Raw genomic sequence first — 6,906 nt, 5'->3', positions numbered from 1 at the left:
TTGCCAAGTTCAATTCTTGTGGAGCACTGGAATTTGTGCATAGGAATACTCTGTTCGTGTCAAGTTCTATGGACATGGGAAATGGAAACAACCTTTCTTAGCAAGTTTTCTGATGGTCATTTGCCTCATGGTTCATTGGTTTGCAGGCGACAGGGGAGTTGACTGATTGTACATGTGTGCTAATGAGTGTTTTATGGTTGTGTTGTAGGCTACATTTGAGATGGAGAGGACTAGCCTTTGGAGCAGGCTAGATATGCTATTGGATATTGAAGGATTTGGAGCAGGCTGCGTTTTCTATGACAGACTGGTTATGCATGGATTTGGATGTAATACTTAAAAACAAGTGATGTCTTCACAGTAATATCCATGTACTTTTGATATGTGACTTCTCTTTGGCATTGTTGTTCATTAGGTTCAGTTGAATCACCATGGGCGACGCAATGGCCGTCTGCTACATCTCACAAGATGCCATTAGTTGTGTCCTTTTTGTAATCACATATGTACCGAGCACTTGTTCTTCTATGCGTATGACTGTATGGACTATTATGCTGGTTATGCAAACTACATGACACTTGTGCTTTCCACAAGTCTTGCTTGCTTTGCTGAAGAAAAAGGAACAAACCTTTGTATGATTCTAACAATTGTTGTTAGTCCCGTTTAGATACATGGTGGTAATATCATGCTTTCATTGCCCTTTTTATTGTCCGAATGGCAATTGAGTTACTAATAACTTAACATTACATGTTTGACCAAAACGTTCGGACAGGCACCCGTTGCCGGTCTAGTCAATCTTAACGAGCGTTAAAAGCGCGGCATGGGAGGTCTCGGAAACGAATCAGGTTCCAGCGAGTTGCTGTTCAAATTTATACTAAAATTTGATGAGCTCAAACTGAGCGAAATTCAAGGTCGAGCTATAAAAAATTGCTCATGCTCAGCTTGTAATAATCTCGAGTCAATCTTGAGCTAGTTTTCAGCTAACTAACATGATTTAAAAAAAATCTTACCTAACTTTTCTCTCAAAATAGGCAACAACACAACATTAAGAAACCATTATGAAACAACATTTTCAATCGAAACGGTGATCATATAAAAAACAAGGCAGTTTGACTTATTCTCTCTGAACTACTAATACGTAATAGCAAAGTTTTTGCATGAACTTAAAAGGGAAGAATATACGCAAAAAAAAAAAAACTTAAAAGGGAAGAAAACAAAGGTGTGTTTGCTATCAAACTTTGACAAAAAAATAGTTAACACATAGTTGACCATGTATATATTGAGGCCTAAATATTCTTCAGCTTAATTAGCTTCCATGTTTCGCTAGTAGAGAAAACTAAAAAATAGTGCACATCATATATGGTAATAAATTATTTTATGTGTGTGTGTGTGTGTCATGTCAATCTAACTTAATTATATTATTCAAGCTAAATTTCAGTGAGACAGTGTTGGCTCAAGATCAGCTTGTTTCTCGGTCGATCTACTCGGCTCATTTCTTTCCGAGTCAGTCTCGAGTCGTGCCCAAAGACTGAGTCCATCTTGAGCAACTCACAGGTCTCGAGCTTTTCGACACCTTGGTTTTAAGAATACTACCCTTAACTATGAATTGCTCATACTTCACAACTATGGCAAAATATTCTACTAAATTTGCCAAAACCTGTGTATATTGGCGACATAAGAATTTTACATAGTTTCTCACTGACCATCACGACATGCCAGTCTTTTTTATGTCAGTGTGATTGTCTACCAATAGTTTTTCTTTGTGAGACAGTAACACGTAGGCAAATCGGGCGGTTTTCAGAAAAAAAAAACGCAGGGAAAAAGCCAAATATGAGAGGGGGGCATAAAAACGGGATGGAAGAATTAGGGGAGGGTGTAGGTGTGAAGGTTAGACAAAGGAATGAGTGAAATAGAGAACACTATACTTGTAACTAGGAGATAAAGTATTAGAGAACATGCTTTTTTATCCAAGCAAATGACAAGGTAGTCAGTGAAAGTGCGTGATATCGACTGTAGGGTGGTGAATGGGTAATTTTAAACAAATTCTTTGAAGAATAACAGGACAAAGAAATACAAGATAGAAGGTAAACTAGGCTACACATGAAAATCACAATGAAGACAAAGTCATCAAGACATAATTGAGCATGCATACAAGGTAGTAGTACATGTAGAACAAGTGAACATATAGGCATACACACTATAAGTACTGCAAAACTGAAGACAAAATAGAACATGGCAGGAACTGAATAAATTGACAAAGTTTTCAGACAAAGTCTAGAGAGAGAGAGAGAGAGAGAGAGAGAGGGAGGGAGGGAGGGAGGGAGGGAGGGAGGGAGAGAGAGAGGGGCAAAGTCTTCAACACATGGTTACTGAAAGTATAGAGTTGAAGAAATAAAACCAGATTGTTTGATGAAGACAATGGATTTTTTCGACCAGTTTTGTTGATGTGATAACTGCACGTCTTGTTGGAGAGGCTTGAGATTAAACTCACAAGACACTTAGTCTTCAACTTATTCTGCTTGAGTTAAGATCACTTATACCTCGCCCCATCACTTGTGGTAAGTCTTCAAGGCGGACTTTCAAAACATTCGCATACTCCTTCTATGGCACTCCACAAGTTCTTGTTGGATGCTCATAACATGACGCCTAACCATCTGAAAGATCAAAGTCTTCAAAGGTAATAGGTTGTCGGATCACACATAACACATTCTTTAGTGATGCTCAATCACTTTGGCTTTGGGTGTTTGGGTTTTTCCTACTTAAGATTCTCTCAAATTCGTTGGGTGTGGGTTGCTCTAGATGTCACTTGTCATGCATTCACTTAGAGCGGCCAGCCAACAAATGGTGGTCCTGACGGCTATTTATAGCATGTGGGCACCCCGAGTTGAAAAGACTAGTAGGCCCTTTGGACATGACCATTGTCCAGATAAGGATCCACTCGACAGCTGGCTCTAGGTTAGCAACGACTGGCTAGCAAATCCCTCACGAGGGGAGAATTGCACTAGCAATTTCCTAACTCTTCAATCAGACCAAATTCATTATCGTCCTAAAGAACATTGTCTCTGACGCCAAAGAACTAGACTACACTGCAAGAGATTTCCAAACTCTTCACTCAAAGAAATAGGTAGGTTGAGCATCACTTAGGAAATACACATATGTTTCACCTGATGGAAATATGCCCTAGAGGCAATAATAAAGTTGTTATTATTATATTTCCTTATTCATGATAAAGGTTTATTATTCATGCTAGAATTGCATTGACCGGAAACTTAAATACATGTGTGGATACATAAACAAATACTGTGTCCCTAGTGAGCCTCTACTAGACTACATCATTGATTAAAGATGGTTAAGGTTTCCTAACCATAGACATGAGTTGTCATTTGATAACAGGATCACACATTATGAGAATGATGTGATGGACAAGACCCAACCGTTAGCATAGCGTATGATCATTCAGTTTATTGCTACTGCTTTCTTAATGTAAAATACATGTTTCTTCGACCATGAGATCATGCAACTCCCGGACTCCGGAGGAATGCCTTGTGTGCCATCAAACGTCACAACGTAACTGTGTGATCATAAAGATGCTCTACAGGTATCTCCGAAGGTGTCTGTTGAGTTGGCATGGATCAAGATTGGGCTTTGTCACTCCGTGTAACGGAAAGGTATCTCTGGGCCCTCTCGGTAATACAGCATCACAAGAAGCTTGCAAGCAAAGTGACTAAGGAGTTAGTTACATGATGATGTATTACAGAACGATTAAAGAGACTTGCCAGTTACGAGATTGAACTAGGTATGGAGATACCGATGATCGAATCTCGGGCAAGTAACATACCGACGGACAAAAGGAACTACGTATGTTGTCATAAAGGTTCGACCGATAAAGATCTTCGTAGAATATGTAGGAACCAATATGGGCATCTAGGTCCTGCTATTGGTTATTGACCGGAGAAGCATCTCGATCATGTCTACATCATTCTTGAACCCGTAGGGTCCGCACGCTTAACGTTCATTGATGATATAGTATTATATGAGTTATGTATGTTGGTGACTGAATGTTGTTCGGAGTCCTGGATGAGATCACGGACATGACGAGGAACCCCGGAATAGTCCAGAGGTAAAAATTGATATATGGGATAATAGTGTTTGGTCTCCAGAATTCACCGGAAGGGGTTTTTGATGTTTCCTGAAATGTTCGGGTACGAGAACACTTTATTTGGGCCAAGGGGTAAAGCCCACGAGGCTTTAAGGAAGGTGCAAAAGGAGTTTTGCGAAGGCCAGGGGCTGAGGACCCTGGCGTCTGGTCCTGGAGTTCGAGAAGGGCTCTTGCCTTGAGGGCTAAACCGACTTTGAGGAGGCCCTTTCTCCAAGAAATGCCCCCCCAGGGCTCATAATATAAATAGAGGGGCAGGGCTAGCACCCAAAACACATCAAGATTCACCAAACCGTGTGTCGGCAACCCCGCCCCCTCTAGTTTATCCTCCGTCATAGTTTTCGTTGTGTCTGGGGAAGCCCCGCGGAGATTATTCTTCACCACCCATCACCACGCCACCGTGCTATCGGAACTCATCTACTACCTTGCCTCTCTTGCTGGATCGAGAAGGCGAGGACGTAATCGAGTTGAATGTGTGCTGAACGCGGGGTGCCATACCTTTGGTACTTGATCAGGACAGATCGTGAAGGTGTACGACTACATCAACCGCGTTGATAAACGCTTCCGCTTAGCGATCTTCAAGGGTATGAAGATGATCTTTTCCTCTCGTAGCTATGCATCTCCATGGATTGATCTTGCGTGTGCGTAGATTTTTTTGTTTTCCATGCAGCATTCCCCAACAGTGGTATTAGAGCCAGTTCTATGCGTAGATGATATGCTTGAGTATAACACAAAGGAGTTGTGGGTGGTGATGTTCATACTGCTTACCACCAACGTCTTATTTTGATTCATCGGTATTGTGGGATGAAGCGGCCCAAACCAACCTTACATGTCCACGTACATGAGACCGATTCCACCGACTGATGCAACCTATTTTGCATAAGGTGGCTGGTGGGTGTCTGTTTCTCTCACTTTAGTTGAATCGAATTTGACTACGGTCGGTCCTTGCAGAAGGTTAAAACAACAAACTTGATAATCACCGTTGTGGTTTTGCGTAGGTAAGAACGGTTCTTGCTAGTTATCCATAGCAGCCATGTAAAACTTGCAACAACAAAGTAGATGACATCTAACTTGTTTTTGTAGGGTATGTTGTGATGTGATATGGTCAATACGTGATGTGATATACGTTGTTGCATGAGATGATCATTTTTTTGTAATATCGACAACCTGCAGGAGCCTTAGGATTTTCTTTTAATTGTTGTATGACCTGCGTGTCAATCATTAAGCGCCATGTAATTGCTTTACTTTATCGCTATACATTAGCAATAGTTGTAGAAGCAATGTTGGTGAGACGACCCCGACGCAACAATGGAGATCAAGGTGTCGCACTAGTGATGATGGAGATCACGATGTTGCTTTTGAATATGGAGATCAAAATCACAAGATGATGATGGCCATATCATGTCACATATTTTGATTGCATGTGATGTTTATCCTTTATGCATCTTATTTTGATTAGAACAACAGTAGCATTATAAGATGATCCCTTCACTTAATTTCAAGATAAAAGTGTTCTCCCAAGTATGCACCGTTACTAAAGTTCATCGTTTCGAAACACCTCGTGATGATCGGGTGTGATAGACTCTACATTCACATACAACGGGTGTAAGTCAGTTGTGCACAAGCAAAATACTTGGGTTAAACTTGACGAGCCTAGCATGTACAAACATGGTCTCGGAACACTGGAGACCGAAAGGTCGAACATGAGTCATATAGTAGATATGATCAACATAGAGATGTTCACCATTGATGACTACCCCATCTCATGTGATGATCGGTCATGGGTTAGTTGATTTGGATCATTTATCACTTAGACAACTTGAGGAATGTTAATTTAAGTGAGAGTTCATTAGTAATTTAATTAATTGAACTTAATTATCATGAACTTAGTCCTGATAGTCTTTGCAAATCCATGCTGTAGATTAATGGTCCGTGCTACCGTTCCATTGAATTTTAATGCGTTCCTAGAGAAAGCTAAGTTGAAAGATGATGGTAGCAACTACACAGATTGAGTCCGTAACTTGAGGATTATCCTCATTGCTGCATAGAAGAATTATGTGTTTGATGCACCGCTAGGTGACCCACCCACTCCCGCTGATCTAGATGTTGTGAACGCCTGGCAAACGTGGACTGATGAGTACTCTATTGTTTGCCATGCTTTACGGCTTAGAACCGGGGCTCCAAAAGTATTTTGAGCACCACGAAGCAGATGAGATGTTCCAAGAGCTGAAATTGATATTTCAAGCTAATGCCTGGATTGAGAGATCTGAAGTCTCCAACAAGTTTTTCAGCTATAAAATGGAGGAGAACAGTTCTATCAATGAACACATATTCAGCATGTGTGGGTATCACAACCACTTGACTCAGCCGGGAATTAAGCTCCCAGATGAGTGTGTTATTGATAGAGTTCTTCAATCACTGCCACCAAGCTACAAAGGCTTCGTGATGAACTATAATATGCAAGGAATGACGAAAACGATTTCCGAGCTCTTCACGATGCTGAAATCGGCGGAGGTAGAAATCAAGAAAGATCATCAAGTGTTGATGGTTAATAAGACCACTAGTTTCAAGAAAAAGGGCATGAGAAAGAAAGGGAACTTCGAGAAGAATGACAAGCAAGTTGCCGCTTCCGTGAAGAAGCCCAAAGCTGGACCCAAGCCTGAGTCTGAGTGCTTCTACTGCAAGGGTAATGGTCATTAGAAGCGGAACTGCCTCAAATACTTGACGGATAAGAAGGATGTCAAAGTGAACAAAGG

General features: G+C 41.0%; 1 long non-coding RNA gene across 1 annotated transcript in view; it reads left to right on the top strand.

Annotated features, from left to right (window-relative positions):
* Nucleotides 1-587, top strand: part of LOC119333426 — a 7,306-nt gene extending 6,719 nt beyond the window's left edge. Inside the window, exon 6 of the long non-coding RNA XR_005161196.1 lies at nt 209-587. This is a non-coding gene — a long non-coding RNA (uncharacterized LOC119333426). The remainder of the gene's footprint in view (nt 1-208) is intronic.
* The last annotated feature ends 6,319 nt before the right edge of the window (nt 588-6,906 follow it).

Source organism: Triticum dicoccoides, chromosome 1B (assembly GCF_002162155.2).
Source record: "Triticum dicoccoides isolate Atlit2015 ecotype Zavitan chromosome 1B, WEW_v2.0, whole genome shotgun sequence".
NCBI classification, from domain to species: Eukaryota; Viridiplantae; Streptophyta; class Magnoliopsida; order Poales; family Poaceae; genus Triticum; species Triticum dicoccoides.
This window is presented reverse-complemented; position numbering and strand designations above follow the sequence as displayed.